The sequence below is a fragment of the Elgaria multicarinata genome, chromosome 2, assembly GCF_023053635.1.
Source record: "Elgaria multicarinata webbii isolate HBS135686 ecotype San Diego chromosome 2, rElgMul1.1.pri, whole genome shotgun sequence".
In the NCBI taxonomy this organism is placed as follows: Eukaryota; Metazoa; Chordata; class Lepidosauria; order Squamata; family Anguidae; genus Elgaria; species Elgaria multicarinata.
In genome coordinates, this window is record NC_086172.1 from 166813994 (window position 1) to 166833744 (window position 19751).

At 42.9% G+C, this 19751-nt stretch overlaps 1 protein-coding gene across 1 annotated transcript in view; it reads left to right on the forward strand.

Moving 5' to 3' along the window:
• Positions 1 to 15665: 15665 nt before the first annotated feature.
• The window catches only part of TRMT61A (tRNA methyltransferase 61A), a 62659-nt gene continuing 58573 nt past the window's right edge, over positions 15666 to 19751 (forward strand). The window contains exon 1 of the mRNA XM_063118116.1: positions 15666 to 15754. The gene's annotated coding sequence lies outside the window, so the exon portion shown is untranslated. The remainder of the gene's footprint in view (positions 15755 to 19751) is intronic.

The window sequence follows — 19751 nt, forward strand, 5'->3', positions numbered from 1 at the left end:
AAACCGGAGTTGCCAGCCTCTGCCCAGCATTTGCAGGCCAACCTTAGGCATGTTTACTTGGGAGTAAGTGCCGCTGATTCCAATGATTTCCCCCATATGTATAGGACAGCAGCTTTCATGCCACAAGGAATTTTCCCTGCAGGCTCCCCAATTTTGTGCCCTCTAGATGGTTGAACTCTATATCCTATCATCACCAGCCAGCATGGGAGTTGTAGTCCAATATATCTGTAAGGTACAAGGTTGGGGAAAGGCTGCAGGCCAGCCTTATAGTTTCGGGGAATAATGATGCTTTTATAAGTGGCAAAAGTACATTTTCTTGGGGTTCTCTTCCAGCTAATGACAACTCCTATGTCTTTAAGGGTTTGAACAGAAAGTGAAATACCACCAGATGCAGCAAGACAGAGTTTCCTGTATCTTTGGGTAGGGGTAGCTTTTTTCAGCAGGTGCAGCTGCAAAAGGCCTAGGCAGAGACTAATTTTTAACAGGGCCCATATTGTGAAGGACCTTGCAAGAGCGCCTACATCATTGACCCCCCCTCCCCAGCTGGAGATGCAAAAAAAGGATTCTTTTTAACTCCTTCCAAGCCATGTGAAAAGTAGACAAAATTGTGACAAGAGTTCTTCCTTTGCCTGCTACTCTGGTAGAATTCTTTTTGCTGTTCATGCCATGAAAGTGGAATCAAAGAACCCCTTTGCCTGGTCAATGCATGCAAGTGGAAAAGTAGACTGCACCTTCTCAGATTGCAGGTGGTAATGGGTGAGGGGAGCTAACATTTTTATTTTTGCTCTTGTGTGTAGAAAAATGTTCCTGTAAGTAGAAAAGTAGCACCTCAGAGAGCAGGCAAGAATAAACCCTTCTCACTGGTATGCTACATGTTTTAATGCAGGGAGATATGTTCAAGTTTCTGAAATGTGAAGGAGAGGGTTTTTTTCTTTCTTTGCTATTTCTTTCTACTGCTATTCAACCGCCTCATCCTATTGCATGTGTAAACCAAATCTCAGAATGAGTCGCCAGGGTGTACAATTTTTTTTATTTAAAGCATTTCTATTTTGCCTTTCTGAAATGTTCAAGGTGACAAGGGAAAAGAAATACGATAGGTTAAAAATACAAGCAGGATATGATATCACTAAGGCTGCAAGTCTGTACCCATTTACATGCGAGCAAGCTCCTTTGAACTCAGTGGGAGTTACTTCTGAATAGACATGTATACAATTGTGCAGTACATTATTATTTAAAAGAAGAAAGAGCAAACAGACCAGAAAGATATTTAAAAAAACCAAGAACAACAGCAATAGCCTATCAAACAAAGTTCACTTAAATCACCATCTTACTAAAAGAAAAGTCTTCATAATGTGGTGAAAACCAAAGAGTTTTTGCTGGTAGGAACAGGAAACAGGGCCTTTTCTGTGGCAGCACCCCAGTTAGGAATTGCACACACACACACACACACACACACACACACACAGGAGGTGAGACTAGCACTAGTCCTAATGATGCAGTGCAACCCTTTTTATTCCATTGGATTTTAACATATGACTGAAGTTTTTAACCCTGCTCCTTTTGATTTTAAGGATTTAGTTTATTTTTTTTGTTCCTTGGTGGTATGTTACTTTTGCTCTTTAATGCAAACAGTTATGGTGGGTGAAAAGCTGCATACATTTATAATTAAGTGCAAGGTGGATCTCTCTGGGTGCATCCACTGAAAAGACCCCGTCAAAATAATTTTTATGCCAGTCTGGCCTGGTGCCTTCCAGATGTTTGGGTCTTCAGCTTCCATCAGTCCCAGCCACCATGGCTATTAGTTAGGAATCCTGGGATTTGTAGTTCAAAACACCAGGTTGAGGGAAGGCTGCCTTATGCACAGGAGAACACAGCTGGGTTGCATTGGCATGAGATGGGGGGTTCTTGGGAGTAGGGGCCCCTTCCCCAACTTTATGGCCTCCAGGTGCTTCGGACTCCATCACCCATCATTTTTCACCACTGGCCATCTAGCTAGGGCTGATGGGACTTCAAGAGCACCAGAATGGGAAAGATTCTGCTGGGAGCCAGGGGGAAAACATCTGAAGCTGTGCCTTTAATAGCAGTTTGATCTGCAGGAACTAGAAGACCAAATTACCATGTTTATCTTGATGCTACAAAAAGCGTGGCCTGCTAAGTCCCGCAGATAATGCTGTTCTTAAGGCAGAGCTAGAGAGAGGCCCCTTTAAGAAAAGATGGCAGCCATGTTTTGCAGGCTAGATTGTGCCCCCAGCCACCCATTGCCAAGAGCCCAATGTGGTGTAGTGGCTAGAGTGTTGGACTGGGAGCTAGGAGATCTGGGTTCTAGCCCTCACGCAGCCAGGAAGCTCACAGGGGCCTTTGGGCCAGTCACTGACCCTCAGCCTAACCTACCTCACAGGACTGTTGTGAAGAAAAAAATGGAGGAGGAGGAGGAGGATCATATATGTCACTTTGGGTTTCACGGCAGAAAGGCAGGATGTAAATGTAAGAAATGCATAAATAAAATCCTTCCCCAGTCTGGTGCCTTCCAGCTAAATTGGACTGCAATGCCCATCATTTCTAGCCAGCATGGCTGAATGATGAGAGTTACAATCTAATGCTTCCAGAGGGCATCAGGTTGGGGAAGGCTGATATGGTGGGTAGAGTGCTGGACTCCTTTTTGAAAATTGTTTTACTATGTTTCATCAAGGTTAAAACAGACACAACGCTTTGACCCTCCTCCTTACTATTGCAACACGTAACCATTACATAATTGTTCATCCCAATTCATATAAATACGAGACACACACACACAAACAGGCCAGACAAAACAAAAAAAATGTGCCATTTCCCCTATCACCACCAAACAGGGACCTTTGATAGCTGCAGAAATTCAACAGGTTCAGCTTTGCTCCTCATTGCACTTCAATGCAGGGCGAAGTTGCATCTTGGTGAATTTTTAACAACATAGTAAGAGCCCTCCTGGATCAGACTAAGTGCCCATCTAGCCCAGTACTCTGGTTCACACAGTGGCCAACCAGCTGTTGACCAGGGAACTACAAGCAGGACACTTCCTGCCCATGTTCCCCAGCAACTGGTGTATGTAGTCTTACTGCCTCTGATTTTTGCCTGCCTTGTGGTCATGAAGGGCATATAAAGTTTGTTGGGGAAGTAGAAAAAGGTGGTAGCCCTATTTACTTTGAAGCCCAACTCTAGAGTAGTTTCATAGCTGAACTTAGGGTGACTATATGAAAAGGAGGACAGGGCTCCTGTATCTTTAACATTTGTATAGACAGGGGAATTTCAGCAGGTGTCATTTGTAGATATGGGGAACCTGGTGAAATTTCCTCTTCATCACGACAGTTAAAGCTGCAGGAGCTATACTAGAGTGACCAGATTTAAAAGAGGGCAGGGCACCTGCAGCTTTAACTGTTGTGATGAAGAGGGAATTTCACCAGGTTCTCCATATATACAAATGACACCTGCTGAAATTCCTTTTTCGATACAACTGTTAAAGATACAGGAGCCCTGTCCTCCTTTTCATATGGTTACCCTAGCAGAATCTTATGTTCTAAAACACTGTGCAGCTCTATTAATTTGAATAGGTACATGTTTGTAGAACTGGTTCTTTGTCCATGGTTTACACATGGCAAGATGCTTTTGTCAACTGTTCCAGTTAATTGCTTCCTCCTTCTAGTTGCACCTAATGTTACACCGAAACTCAAGCCTGATGAGATTGCAGATACGTTTTCTGTTGAACTAGGAACAACAGGATCCACTATCAAGCTCACTGCATGACCTTGGGCTCTTCACTATCATCTCTGCCTAGTCTACCTCAAAAGATCGTTGTGAGGCTAACATGGGAGGGAGACCTACATCTACCCACCCTGAGTTCCTTGGAGGGAGGATGAAATAAAAATGCCAAATAAATCTTTATGCCAGCCTTTCTCCAAAGTGGCACTCTCCAGATGTGCTAGACTACAGCTTCTATCATCCCCAGTCAATGCTGGTTTCGAATGATGGGGAGGGCACCAGATTGGGGAAAGTTGCTTTGAAATTGTATTTATTTGCCAGTTTTGCTCTCTACTAAATTATACTATTAAGAGTGCAATCCTATGCATGTTTAGACAGAAAAAAAGTCCTACAAATTGTAGGACTTTTTTTCTGTCTAAACACACATAGGATTGTATCCTAAGGGTCCTAACTGAAAGGTGTATTAAGGTCCAAACTAGAGAATAATTGCTGAATGCTCAAAGGCACTCAGTCTACACACAGTGAACAGAAGCCACCTTTTAAGAAAAAAGAGCAGAAACTAGCACTAAATGCAGCTGAATATATATGATCCCAAATAAAGATCCCCCAATTATAAGGATAGGCAGAACAGTGTTCCCCATTAGTGCAGCCCCATGCTGGAAAAAGACCCCATGGTTAAGTTTCACCCCATAGTGCAACAGCTAAGCTGTGTGTAATTTTCTGAATTATGCTGTGTGTGTGTTTGTGTGTGTGTATGTATTCTCCCAGGCATTTTAGCTTTTCAGTTTGTTTTTATCTGGCATTGTATTTTAAATTTTTGCATCACTGCTATCTTCTGTTTGGTTATTTGTATTTTTATATTGCACTTCCAAACTTTTGAACTTTTTTGTTGTATTTTATCGCCTGTGTTTTATTGTCTTGTATTTTATGGTTTTAATTGTTGTGAACCGCCCAGAGAGCTTCGGCTAGTGGGCCATATAAAAATGTAATAAATTTATTAAAAATGCATATGTGTCCACCACCCACCAATCCAACCCTGCATGCAGCCCTTGGGTAGGGTGACCATGTGAAAAGGAGTACAGGTCTCCTATACCTTTAACAGTTGTATTGAAAAGGGAATTTCAGCAGGTGTCATTTGTATGCATGCAGAACCCGGTGAAATTGAGTTGGAAGGGGCCTATAAGGCCATTGAGTCCAACCCCCTGCTCATTGCAGGAATCCACTTTAAAGCATCCCTGACAGATGGTTCTCCAGCTGCCTCTTGAAGGCCTCTAGTGTGGGAGAGCCCACGACCTCCCTAGGTCACTGGTTCTATTGTCGTACTGCTCTATGGTCAGGAAGTTTTTCCTGATGTCCAGCCAGAATTTGGCTTCCTGTAACTAGAGCCCATGATTCAGTGTCCTGCACTCTGGGATGATCAAGAAGAGATCTTGGCCCTCCTCTGTGTGACAACCTTTCAAGAGTGCAATTATCTCTTCCCTCAGTCTTCTCTTCTCCAGGCTAAACATGCCCAGTTGTTTCAGTCTCTCCTCATAGGGCTTTGTTTCCAGACCCCTGGTCATCCTCGTTGCCCTCCTCTGAACACACTCCAGTTTGTCTGCATCTTTCTAGAAGTGTGGTGCCCAGAACTGGACACAGTATTCAAGATGAAGCCGAACCAGTACCAAATAGAGAGGAACCAGTGCCTCTTGCGATTTGGAAGCAATACTTCTATTAATACAGCCCAAAATATCATTTGCTTTTTTTGCAGCCACATCACACTGTTGGCTCATATACAGCTTCTGATCAACAATTCCAAGGTGCTTCTCATTTGTAGTATTGCTGAGCCAAGTATCCCCCATCTTGTAACTGTGCATTTGGTTTCATAGAATCATAGAATCATAGAATAGCAGAGTTGGAAGGGGCCTACAAGGCCATCGAGTCCAACCCCCTGCTCAATGCAGGAATCCACCCTAAAGCATCCCTGACAGATGGTAGTCCAGCTGCCTCTTGAAGGCCTCTAGTGTGGGAGAGCCCACAACCTCCCTAGGGAACTGATTCCATTGTCGTACTGCTCTAACAGTCAGGAAGTTTTTCCTGATGTCCAGGTGGAATCTGGCTTCCTTTAACTTGAGCCTGTTTTTCCGTGTCCTGCACTCTGGGAGGATCGAGAAGAGATTCTGGCCCTCCTCTGTGTGACAACCTTTTAAGTATTTGAAGAGTGCTATCATGTCTCCCATCAATCTTCTCTTCTCCAGGCTAAACATGCCCAGTTCTTTCAGTCTCTCTTCATAGCGCTTTGTTTCCAGACCCCTGATCATCCTGGTTGCCCTCTTCTGAACATGCTCCAGCTTGTCTGCGTCCTTCTTGAATTGTGGAGCCCAGAACTGGACGCAATACTCTAGATGAGGCCTAACCAGGGACGAATAGAGAGGAACCAGTACCTCACATGATTTGGGAGCTATACTTCTATTAATACAGCCCAAAATAGCATTGGCCTTTCTTGCAGCCATATCGCACTTTTGCTCATATTCAGCTTGCAATCTACAACAATTCCAAGATCCTTCTCGTTTGTAGTATTGCTGAGCCAAGTATCCCCCATCTTGTAACTGTGCCTTTGGTTTCTATTTCCTAAATGTAGAACTTGGCATTTATCCCTATTAAATTTCATCCTGTTGTTTTCAGCCCAGCACTCCAGCCTATCAAGATCACTTTGAAGTTTGTTTCTGTCTTCCAGGGTATAAGCTATCCCACCCAATTTTGTGTCATCTGCAAATTTGATAAGTGTTCCCTGCACCTCCTCGTCCAAATCGTTAATAAATTTTTTGAAGAGCACTGGGCCCAGGTCCGAGACGTGCAGTACCCCACTTGTTACCTACCCCAGTTTGAAAAGGTACTGTTGATAAGCACTCTTTGAGTCCAATTCTGTAGCCAACTGTGGATCCACCTAATAGTTGTTCCATCTAACCCACTTTTAGCTAGTTTGTTAATCAGAATATCATGGGGCACTTTGTCAAAAGCTCTGCTGAAGTCTACATTGAGCTTTATTACACCAGCGTTATACTGTACAATCACTGCGAATTGCATGCAAAGGACTATGAAGTTTTCCAGTTTATAATCTGCTTTTACTGTGAAGTACCCCCATGCCTCCTGCTTTAATTGTGCTGTAAAAGCAAAAGACTCACCGTATTTTGATACTATTTTTCGAGCATATCATCCGAGTGGCCACTGGAGCACAGGAGCAGGATTTGAAGAAAAAATAAACAAATGCTTACATCTGTGTAAGCTTTAAAGATAAAGGCATCAAAATTGGCACAGTAATATATATTAAGGAGAGCTTTAAGCATACCAAATTTGAATTGGATTGGGTCATCCGTTGATTTTTTATGATTTTTTTTTACATTTCCCCCCCCTTAAACCCATTTCCTGGTATGCAAAGGATCTTGCCACCCGGTAGCAACAACAACAACAATGCCGACAGCTTAGCACTGTAGGGATAATTCAAGGGAAACAGGTACATGGGATGAAGCTATTATATCCACAGCATTCCTACAGTCCACAAGGGAGGTTACCCAATCAAAAAATGAGATCAGATTAGTCTGACAGGATTTGTTCTTGACAAATCGATGCCAGCTTCTAGTAATCACTGCATTGTTTTCAAGATGCTTACAGATTGACCTCTTTATAATCTGCTCCAGAATTTTCCCAGGGATGGATGTCACACTGACTGGTCTGTAGTTCCCAGATTCCTCCTTTTTGCCCTTTTTGAAGATAGGGACAACGTTAGCCTTCCTCCAGTCGTCCGGAACCTCACCTGTTTTCCACGATTTCACAAAGATAATAGACAATTGTTCTAAGAATTCTTCTGCTAGCTCCTTTATTACTTTAAGATACAGTTCATTGGGCCCTGGAGATTTGAACTCATTCAAAGAAATTAGGTATTCCTTGACTATTTGTTTATCAATCTCAAACTGCAATCCTGCCCCTTCAGCTTGTATTTCACTTTTTCCAGGGGAGTCATAGACCCGCTTTTGGGAGAAGACTGAGGAAAAGTAGGAATTGAGCACTTCGGCTTTTACTTTGCCACCTGTTATCAATTTGCCATCCTCATTAAGCAGCTGAACCACCATTTCTTTCTTCTATCTTTTACTATTCACGTATCTGAAGAAAGCCTTTTTATTGCTTTTAGCATCCCTTGCTAGTCTCAGCTCATTCTCAGCTTTAGCCTTCCTGATGCCATTTCGGCACTTCTGTGCTACCTGTCTGTATTCTTCTTTTGTGGCCTGGCATTCCTTCCACTTCCTATATGTATCCTTTTTTTGTTTACAGGTCACCTCTAAGCATTTTGTGGAGCCACGTTGGTTTCTTCTGTTGTCTTCTATCTTTTCTCCTTGTTGTAATTGTTTGTAATTGTGCCTTTAAAATTTCCTTTTTTAAAAAAAAAACTCCCACCCATCTTGGACTCCTTTTCTCATCAGGGGCACTTGCCATGGGACCTTACTTATTATTATTTATTTATTTATTTATTTATTTATTTATATAGCACCATCAATGTACATGGTGCTGTACAGAGTAAAACAGTAAATAGCAAGACCCTGCCGCATAGGCTTACATTCTAATAAAATCATAATAAAACAATAAGGAGGGGAAGAGAATGCATAGTTCTGAGTTTATTAAAATCAGCTTTCCCAAAATCCACACTACGTGTATGGCTACACTTAGCTTTTGCTTCCTTTAAATGCCTGTGGGAAGTCCACAAGCAGAACATGAGTGAAGTCGTGCTCTCAGGACAGGCGTCAAGGGTAGGCATGGTTGGGCCTGGCTCAACTCCAGCAGGGGCCCAGTGACAAGAGCCCCCTGGAGTTGCTGTTCCTCCTCACCATGGCAACCTGCTTGGTCACTTGCTTCTCGCTCTGGCCCAGACAATGGTGGTGGTGAGGAGGAGATGCCATGGCCTACTTGCTCCCTGGGCTCTGTGTTGGTCAATCAATCAAGCGGCAGCAATGATGAGAAAGAGGAGGAGGAGCAATACCATGGTGATGAGAAAGTAGACCCACAGAGGGAGGGGCCCACTGAGGATGTTTTACCCATTGGCTCTCCAAAACCTGGAGTTGGTAACTCCCAAGTCTCTGCTACTGGAAGCAATATGTAACCACCATGCCACTAGTACAGAGCAGGCTCTAATTTCTTCCTTCCGCTCTTACGTCATCCAAAGAGATGCAAACGTTCCCATTGCCTCATTAGCACTGCTCCAGCTGAGATAATTCCTTTTAATTCCAGCCTTAAATGTCCCACTGGGTTATCGTAGGTGATGTTCAGCTTATTCTCGAATAAAGCATCATGGTCAAAGCACCATTGCTCCACAATCTTTCCTTTTCTCTTTTTCATTATTACTAGCAGTTATCGTTAACGAAAACAAACACTTGTCCTTGCTTCTGTGTCTTTATGGGCAGAATTCTAGGCATGTTTAGACAGAAAAAATGTCCTATGAAGGAGCCAGAGGGGGAAAGTTACAGCGGCACCTCTGCATTTAAGATCTTAATCACAGCCAGACATTCAAAAGGTGAAGCTGTTCCTAGCAAGGAGATGAAACAACAGGAAAGCTGCCCTTGTTTGAATGTCAGCTCTTTAAGGTACAGGAGCTTTGCCAGGAAAAAACGTGGCAACCTTCAGGTTGCTAAGGCCCTGGGGTCATCAGATGCCTCACAGATAAGGCTGGTGTCTTGTTTAATTTATGCCTTACTTAGGGTGACCATATGAAAAGGAGGACAGGGCCCCAGTATCTTTAATAGCAGGAGCCCTGACCTCTTTTGTATCTGGTTACTCTACAAAAGAGGGCAGGGCTCTTGCAGCTTTAACTGTTGTGATGAAGAGGGAATTTCACCAAGTGCTGATACATACACATGACACCTGCTGAAATTCTCTTTTCAACACAACTGTTAAAGATACAGGAGCCCGGTCCTCCTTTTCATATGGTCACCCTACCTTACTGCTATTAAAGCGAAGGGATTCTGCCAGCTAAGGGCAGTAGCCCTATCATTCTAATACTTCGCACAGCATCTTAAAAACACTAGAGCTCTATCCACAGTCAGTAGTGCAGTTAGGTAATTTTAGATTCTGTATTTAATGAGAGGAGCGGTTATTTAGGTCAGGGATGGTGAACTTCCATTTCTTGGGCAAGAAGTTCCCTGTCCAGCCTGCAGAGGCGTTGGCTCCTGCCTAATTCTTCTCCAAGTCCCACTCACTAGATACTATCTAGGGAGAGGGGTCAGGGAAGGGAATCCCCCTGTTATCTCCTCTCATTGAATGGAGATAACGAAGGGATTTCCCTTACTCAGTGCACTGCTTCTCCTCCCAAATGTTTTGTCCACTGTGTATCCTCCCCAACAGTAATGTACAGTCTTATAGGGGAGCACTTTAGATGGTAAGGCATATTATGGGGGCCTCCCTGCACATTCTGCACCCCAGCTCTCTGCCCAAACTCCTGCTCAGACACCATCACTGTGACCCAAGCAAAAACTGGCGACTTTGCAACAGCATTATTGAGAACATGGGCATGAAGTTTTCCAGTTTATAATCTGCTTTTACTGTGAAGTACCCCCATGCCTCCTGCTTTAATTGTGCTGTAAAAGCAAAAGACTCACCGTATTTTGATACTATTTTAGTATCATTGTCGCACTGTTAGAGCAGTGCGACAATGGAATCAGTTACCTAGGGAGGTTGTGGGCTCTCCCACCCTAGAGGCCTTCAAGAGGCAGCTGGACAACCAACTGTCAGGGATGCTTTAGGGTGGATTCCTGCATTGAGCAGGGGGTTGGACTCGTTGGCCTTGTAGGCCCCTTCCAGCTCTGCTATTCTATGATTCTGTTCACACAGTGGCCAACTAGCCAACCACAGGAAATCCACAAACAGGACACAAAGTGGCCAATAGCATCCTCCCACCCATGTTCCCCAGCAAATGGTGCACATAGGCATACTGCCTCTGATACTGGAAGTGGCATATAGCCATCAGGACTAGTTCATTGCCTTATCCTCCAGGAATTTGTCTAGCCGTCTTTTAAAGCTATCCAAATTGGAGGCCATCACTACATCTTATGGAAAATGAGAGTATAGGTGTCCAGTTTGCTCTGCAACTCAGTTCTGTACAGTTAGGCATGCTTAACCTCATTGATTTCCAATATCATTTGGGCCATTAGATCCTCCTGGACCATTTCGGAAGCCTAAGAATTATTTCCATTAGCACTTATTTACTACACACCATTTATAATGAAGCCACTGGGGAAAGGAAGAGCAGGGGCCCCTGAGTAACTTTAGCGCTTCTTCCCCCATCTTTGTAGCAATTATCCGAAGTCTCCGTATTTGGTTGCAAACTTGTTTTCTGCTCTATAATTCAGGCCCATCTGCTGTATAATTCAACAGGACGCTTGCACAGTCTGCTGAGGCTGTATCTAATGCTACCTTCTCCTGCCCCAGACTTGTTACTAGCATACTGCAGGGGTGGGGGTGGAAGGGTCCCACCTCTGCAAAGGTCTGAGACAAAGTGGCCAAAATTTCCTTGTGTTTGAGACACAGAACTCTAATGCATAACAATTATAATTAATTCACAGGGGAAGCTGATGTAAGAGAGAGAGAGATAATAAAAATGTTGAAGAGCACTGGGCCCAGGACTGAGCCCTGCAGTACCCCACTCGTTGCCTCTCCCCAGTTTGAGAAGGTTCCATTGATAAGTACTCTTTGAGTCCGATTCTGTAGCCAACTGTGAATCCACCTAATAGTTGTTCCATCTAGCCCACTTTTAGCTAGTTTGTTAATCAGAATGTCATGTGGTACTTTGTCAAAAGCTTTGCTGAAGTCAAGATATATGACGTCTATAGCATTCCCACGGTCCACAAGGGAGGTTACCTTATCAAAAAATGAGATCAAATTTGTCTGACAGGACTTGTTCTTGACAAATCCATGTTGGCTTCTAGTGATCACCACATTGATTTCAAGGTGTTTACAGATTGACTTCTTTATAATCTGCTCCAGAATTTTCCCAGGGATGGATGTCAGACTGACTGGTCTGTAGTTCCCAGGTTCCTCCTTTTTGCCCTTTTTGAAGATAGGGACAACGTTAGCCCTCCTCCAGTCGTCCAGCACCTCACCCGTCTTCCATGATTTTGCAAAGATAATAGACAAAAGTTCTGAGAGTTCTCCGCTAGCTCCTTCATTACTCTAGGATGCAGTTCATCGGGCCCTGGAGATTTGAACTCATTCAAGGAAATTAGGTGTTCTTTGACCATTTGTTTATCAATCTCAAACTGTAATCCTGCCGGACGAGACGGCCTCTTGGTCTGATCTAGCATGGCTCTTATGTTTTTGAGTTCATTCATAGAATGGGGCCAACCTAAACATGACACACCAAATCCATGAACAGGAACAAATTCAGCTGTTTTCAAATTATTTATAGAAACATAGGAAGGTGCCTTTACCAAGTCGGACATCTAATTCAAAATTGACTACACTGACTGGCAGCAACTCTCTAGGCCTGAGAGAAGGGTAACTGCAACAAGAGAAAGTTGTTTGGTATTTTGGGCTTAGAGGTTGAGGGAGGAGTAGAGAATAGGATAGATATAATAAAAAAATAGAAACAAACGCCAGTGCTTTATTGAACACACACAAATACATCTCATCTATTGTTTTAAAGTGTTATTAATATTTTAATATTTTATTTTCATCAACATACAGAGTGGCATCTATCCTAGGATGACCTCATAGAAAGGAGGACTGGGCTCCTGTAACTTTAACAGTTGTGTAGAAAAGGGAATTTCAGTAGGTGTCATTTGTAGGCATGCAGCACCCGGTGAAATTCCCTCTTCATCACAACAGTTAAAAGCTGCAGGAGCCCTGCCCTCTTTTGTATCTGGTCACGCTAGTTATAGCTAGGGCAGGCTATTCCTGACAAGGTACAGGACTCGTGTGCAGCTGTACCACCTCAGATTCCATGTAGAGGGCCATTTATTTGAGAATGCCTCCACATCAAAAATTAAATCCCATCTGAAATGCATACATACCGCTCTATTTGTGCAAGCTAGTTTTACAGAGTCATCGTATTCATATCCACTCAGAAGCAATTCCCATTGTATTCAGTGGAACTTCATGCTAGGAAAAGTGAGCATAGAGACAAGGAAGTAAACCCCACTGAACACAAAGTGACTTACTTTAGAGTAAACTGCCTCTTTATTTCTAACCCTTGACCTAAAACCAGCTGCCCAAATCACACAGGGTTCTAAAACATGACAATAGGCATGTTAGCACAATTCCTCCAAATTCATGCATGTCTGAGTTTAAAAAAACCAGACACTTCCTAGTTGCAACTTAACAAGCCTGTCTTTCAAAAAGAAAAGAGATTTGAGAATCCCATTTTTGTTTAAATGTTAATTTTATTAAAACAAGCCTTACGGGTGCCCCTTTGTTTTTATCAATACTCAACCATCAGTGCCAGACTACAAAAGGATAAGAAAATAAAAAATGCAGACATATACAAACGGGAAAAGGTAGTCATGTTAGATACATGGAGAATAAACAGAGTGGTGTAGGTAACACGACAAGTTAAGACACAAGAATGGTGTGCAAGATTGCAGCTTACTCTTTTGCATATTGAAAGATTTCATAATATTCCTGTTGCAACATACTACTTTCTGAACTGAAGGGTTTGTTTGTATTCATGTTTTGCATTGACTCCTAAATTGTTTATGTATGATGGTAAGTGGAACAATGGCCCTTAAAAGAAGCCATGGATCATTGTAGTACTTGGGATCTTGCAATATTTAGACCCTGGAATGCTTGAGCAAGCCCTCAGTTGTCTCAACTAATCTTGCCCCTGATACGGTGTCCTCTCAGTGACCTTTACAACCAAATTCTTTCAGACAGATGATTGCTTTCCACTCACATGTGAACGAACAGAGGCTGTTTTCCTGAGTGTGGAGATTATGGTCTTAAACCACTAGGCTTAGAAAATAATATAATTAGAGAGACATCTTTGTTACTTGCATTTCCTGCAGGATATTATCATCATCATCACGCTGTTAAGTCCAGGGAAGTGGGCTGCATCTCCCTCAGTTTAAAAGCTACGAAATCGGAATGGGGACGCTGACATGTTTCATTGGCTGAACTCTTATTGGATTACGAAATTTTGGAGTCCAAGAAATACTATGAGGTTCCATGCAGGCCAAAATGGCGACTTGCAGTTGAACATTTTCCTCATTCTTCTAAAACTGCAAATGTTTATGTAACTAGTCTTGAACACAGCCAAGAGGATTAATTGTTCCTTCCCAAGCATAATCAGTATAGGGTTGCCAACTTCTTCTTTAACTGGCTCTCTTATGCTTTTAACAGCAATTTGACATGCTGGAATTTAGTAAGAGGTGCTTTTGCTAGCACAGAGGTAATTATTTACCTGAATAATTCCTGCATATCCAGGATGTTGTTAAAAGTGAAAGAAGCAGTTCTATTTACAACCAATCCAAAAACATGGCAACTGGAGTTGCCAGCTTTTCAGCTGTCCTCTGTAGATGTGCCTTTAGCAGTGGTTTGATATGTAGGAATGAACAGATACAAACAATGAAGACGTCATCACCTGTTAATTGTTGTGGAACAAGCCACTGCACAGTTATAAGGGCCAGTTGAAAAGCTGGCAACTGTTGGCAATCCTGTTGCATTTTAACTTTATGTGTCGCTGCCAGATCTTTTTAATTTTGGTTTGTACTTTTCTACTGTAGTTTTAAACTTTTTCATGTTATATTGTGTTTTAGGATGTACTTTGTGGTTTTAATTGTTGTGAACTGCCCAGAGAGCTATAGAAATATAAGAACATAAGGAGTGCCACGCTGGATCAGACCAAGGGTCCATCTAGTCCAGCACTCTGTTCACACAGTGGCCAAGCAGCCATCGTTGTGGAAAAAGAGGGAAAGAGCACCACAAAAAGGCAGTGAGAAAGAGAGGCGACTAGCTCCGGTGCTATGAAATGTCAAAAGAGGTTTCTTTATTTTTCTTATCCGAAATATAAAAAACTTTCATCCAAACTTGTACAACGCTCAACATTTCAGATCTGGAGATCCTTCGTCAGGAGCTATAAGACATTCAAGTAATATATATATAAAATCATATTACATTGTAAACAAGTTCATCCAACTTAAAATTAAATAAAAAGAAACAACACTCATAGTCTAATACAATATATGGACCTCTACACTAAGTTTTTACTGGACTAACCTACTCATGATATAATCAACTCGACCGTTTGTATTAGAGGAAACGCTCACAACTTATTGTGTTTGTAGTTATTTACATGCAAGAGTGGTTATTTATATTAACTCTGCACTCTCCTCCACTCCCTAAATCTGTTCCCGGCTACATAGTCATAAATAACTTCTTTTATTTATCTTTACTTCTCATCTTCATTATAGTCTGTTATGTTTTAGGATAACATCGGCCAGGGATGAAGAAGCAGGACCTAGTGCAACAGCACCCTCCCACCCATGTTCCCCAGCAACTAGTGCACACAGGCTTACTGCCTCGAATACTGGAGATAGCACACAACCATCAGGGCTAGTAGCCATGGATAGCCTTTGCCTCCAGGAATTTATCCAACCCTTTTAATTATATATAATTAAATTATTTATTTAATAATTTAATAAACAATAATTAAATTACATGCCTATAGCCTAATTAAATAAATAAATAATGAATAAAACGATGAGGCTATATGGCAGCGATGCAGCCACCCCGCTCATGCCTTCAGTAGGAAGAGGGAAGGAGAGGCGGGATGCGAAATTGCATCACCTCTTATGGAAGAAGCAGGAAGAGAAAACCGCGCTGCGTGAAAGCCGAGGCAGAGCCAAGCGCTGCTCTCTGGCTCAGAGCCGGCGGAGCAGCGAGGCCGGGGCGGCGTCAGCAGGCTGCGACGGGGGAGGAAGTAGCCGAGCCACGTGTCTGCACGAGCCAGAGAGGAGCTGTGCCCGGGCCCTGATCCTACGCGCCTTCCATGCAGGCACCCGGGAAGGTAAGGGAAAGGGGTGGGGTTAGACATCTCCTCCTTACTGATCAAGGGCGTTGGGCGGTGAAGCACACCCGGAGTAAACTGCACTGAAGTGAGTTTGCTGTCCTTTGCACGCTTCCTTGGGACTGGGAGCAGGCCCCATTGGGCAAAGTGGGCGTTTACTTCTGAGTAAAGACGCACAAGGATCATGACGATGACGCTTGAATAGAATGATATATTGCTTAGTATAATTAAGCGATTTACAAGAGAATTTAAATACATTAACGTGCATTGTATAATACATTAAATTACAATTAAAATATGTCATGATGGGGTGAAGGTGCCAGTGGAGGCTGGTGGCTCTGATGTCAGTGGGGCAGTGCAGCCACTCCGGGTTTTAGTCAGAACTCTAAAGGAGCTCTCTGGGGTGTTTTTCTTTGCACCTTGGATAGTTTTGACTGAAACCCGGTGCGGATGCACTGCCCCACTGACATCAGAGCCACCAGCCTCCACTGGTTGGTGAACTCTTCAATGGTGGCCAGGTGCAGAAGAGGGCAGGGTGCCTTCCCCTTTAAGAATGGCCTAGAAAAGGGGATTTTAGCGGGTGTTGCTTGTCATGCAAGCTACACCTACCGACGTTTTCTTGTCTACACAACTTTCTAAGGTGCACAAGCCTCCAGCTCCTTTGTACATGGCCTCCCTGAGCTGCTTTCTAAGTGTGTTGCTATCAGTTCCTTGATGTGGTGGACTTCAGGCCGTGAAAACTCATGCCATAATAAATCTGTAGGACTTCAAGGTGCCGCATTGCTTTTCCTACTCTAGACAGATCCGGTTATCCCTCTGCCAATCCTCCTTCCCTTGCTCCATGTAATTTCCATAACACAGAGGAATGCTCTTAACAATTTCTAGAGAGAGTAGCCATGATAGTCTTGCAAGACTTTTTGCTGTTCTCGTTATTTCACTCCACAGCTGGCATCTCCTTTTCTTTTTAACCGGCCCTTCTGTGTTTCTTTTTAACACTAGTCTGGTATCCAAAAATCTACCAGGTGATTTCCCCCCTCCCCTCCCACTTGTTTCTGTGCCAGGAAAAGCTTCAGGTGTTATATTTCTGTGATCCAGGTGCTCTTAATGGCACAGGAGCCAAGACATAAAAAAAAAAAGTTGGCAATGATGTCATATGCTAGCAGTCCATGGCAAAAACAAGCCTTTGTGCTACCTTCTAGGTGCTTTGTCCTCATATGTATTGTCTCACTCTGATTTTTAAATTCCTGTTGGCATGTAAATAGAGAATGAAAGTTAATCAGAGTGCAGGTTCACAGCACTCAATTGGCTTTTTGGAATTAACTGCACTTGGCCCTCAGTTACATTCTAATAGTGCATGTGACAGGGACATAAACGAGGGGGAGGGTCCTTGAGGACTTGCAGTGTGTGCAGTATAGATCCTGAGTAATGTTTTATTTCAGCATTCCTTTCAGAACAGTTCTTGAGATAAAAGATCTAATGATGGTAGTGCAGGAGAGTACAAAGGGCTTTTACTCAACACTTAATAGTGCATGTTTACTAAGATGTAAGCCCCACTGAGTTTATTTAATGTGGGTTTCTCCCAGGAAAATGCATATAGGTTTACAGCCTTGTTACTACTTAATATAGCCATCCCCAACTTGTGTTGGACTGCAAATCCCATAATTCCTAGCCTGCATGGCCAGTCTGCATGCTGGCTGGGAATTAATGGGAGAACCAGTGTGGTGTAGTGGCTAGAGTGTTGGGCTGGGAGTCGGGCAATCCGGGTTCTAGTCTCTACTGAGTCATGGAAGCTCACTGGGTGACTTTGGGCCAGTCACTGACTCTGAGCCCAACCTACCTCATAAGGTTGTCATTGTAAGAATAAAATGGAGAGGAAGGGGACTGTGTATGCCGATTTATTTATTTATTATTGCCTTTATATCCCGCCTTTTTTCCTGCAAGGAACCCAAGGCAGCATACATAATCCTCCTCCTCTCCACTTTATCCTCACAACAACAATCCTGTGAGGAGGGTTAGGCTGAGAGTCTGTGACTGACCCAAAGTCACCGAGTGGGTTTCCATGGCTGAGTGGGGACTAGAACTCGGATCTCCCGACTCCCAGTCTGACACTCTAGCCACTACACCACACTGGCTCTCGCCTTGGGTTCCCTGGAGGAAAAAAGGTGTATATATATGCAATAAATAAATAAATATATCTGATGAATGCCACGTTGGGTGAAGCCTGATTTAATATCTTGGTCAAAATTCAAGACTGCCCTTATTTGGAGTAGGTGTAAAAATTTCTAGGGCCCAACTTCCAGTTAGGCTCAATGGCCCTGTGTAAATAGCAACAACAACAATTCTAATTTCAATTTTTTAAGCACTAATATTTGGCTTAAGAAATGTTGTTGCCCTTTTGAGACATTCTACAGTGTGGTCTTTTGTCAAGCCTATGTAAGCTGCTAGTTTTATAACCCCTTTGGTGCTTAGAATGCTTTTCTGTCCAATTCTCGTTTGTGTGTGTGTATGCATGCTTCTCCTCAGCCCACCTGATCCAAGAGAGTAGTGGATGGTTTATGTATCCCCTCAGAGCATCATATCCCTGTAGGAGAAGTGGGCTTCAACAGCCCCTGTCTCATTAGGGTCTCTGCTCTTGCCACTTAGCAGATGTGTAGGATCAGAGATACCTTAGGAATCTTCTATTTCCTAGGGCACCATTTCCCTCCAGATTTTTGGACAACACTTTCCATCAGACCCAGCCAAAAAGGCCAGTGGTCAGGGATGTTGGGAACTGTAGTCCAAAACATCTGAAGGTCACTGAGTTGGGAAAAGTTGTCTGACAGTCCAATCCTATGCATGTTTAGACAGAAAAGAAGTCCTATAGTTCCCAACATGCTGGCTGGAAGGATGCTGGCAGCTGTAGGACTTCTTTTCTGTCTAAATATGCATAGGATTGCACCTTTAGAGTATTACCCTATTTCTTCGATTCTAAGACACACTTTTTTCCCCATATAAACATCTCTAAAAATGGGGTGCGTCTTAGAATCGCGGGTGTGTCCTAGGTTTTTTCCTGTTGGTGGTACTGAAATTAGTGTGTGTCTTACAATCAATGGCATCTTACAATCGAAGAAATACGGTATATTGGACCTATATGGCTTGGGTCCAGGTTATCTGAAAGGCCGTATTCTCCCATAGGAGCCTGCCCATGCTCTGAGATCTTCTGGAAGGCCTTCCTCTCAGTCCCACCAACATCCCAGGCACGCCTGATGGGTACGTGGGAGAGGGCCTTCTCAGTGGCTGCTCCAAGGCTCTGGAACTCCCTTCCCAGGGAGGTTAGACTGGCTCCCTCTTTGTTACACTTTTGATGGCAGGCAAAACCTTTTTTGTTCCGGTAGGCTTTTGGAAATACTCTGGACCTGCCATTGGATTTTTAAAAAAAATGTTACTGCTTTTTAATTTTTTTAAAAAAAATGTTTTTAATTTTACCGTGGATTTAATTCTATTTTAACTTTTGTAAGATTATTATTTATTTATTTATTTATTTATATAGCACCATCAGTATACATGGTGCTGTACAGAGTTTATAAATTTTAATTAAAATATTTATACATTTTAATTGTATATGTTTTAATCCTGTAAACTGCCTTGAGTCCCAGTACTGGGAAAAAGGCGGGATATAAATAAATAGATGTAATAATTATAATAATGATGATGATGAGTGATCATAAGGGATTGATTTTCCAAGGTTGGTACTTCTGGCAGTCCTGTGCATTTCCTCATATTGGAATTGCAAGGACAAAGAAGGAGAGCTAGGATTTAATGCGGTATGCATCCTGAAATAGCCTTTGGACTTTCCCAGATAATACAACCACATCCCCAGTGCTAGAGCCTACTGAATGCTGTTGGCCGGTTCACCCAATGACAAAATGTAGGTGAAGAACTGAGATTTGTGCAGCTCTGTGCCACCAAATAGCACTTGGAGCACTCAAGTTTTTGCGTCTAAACCCACAGGGAAACA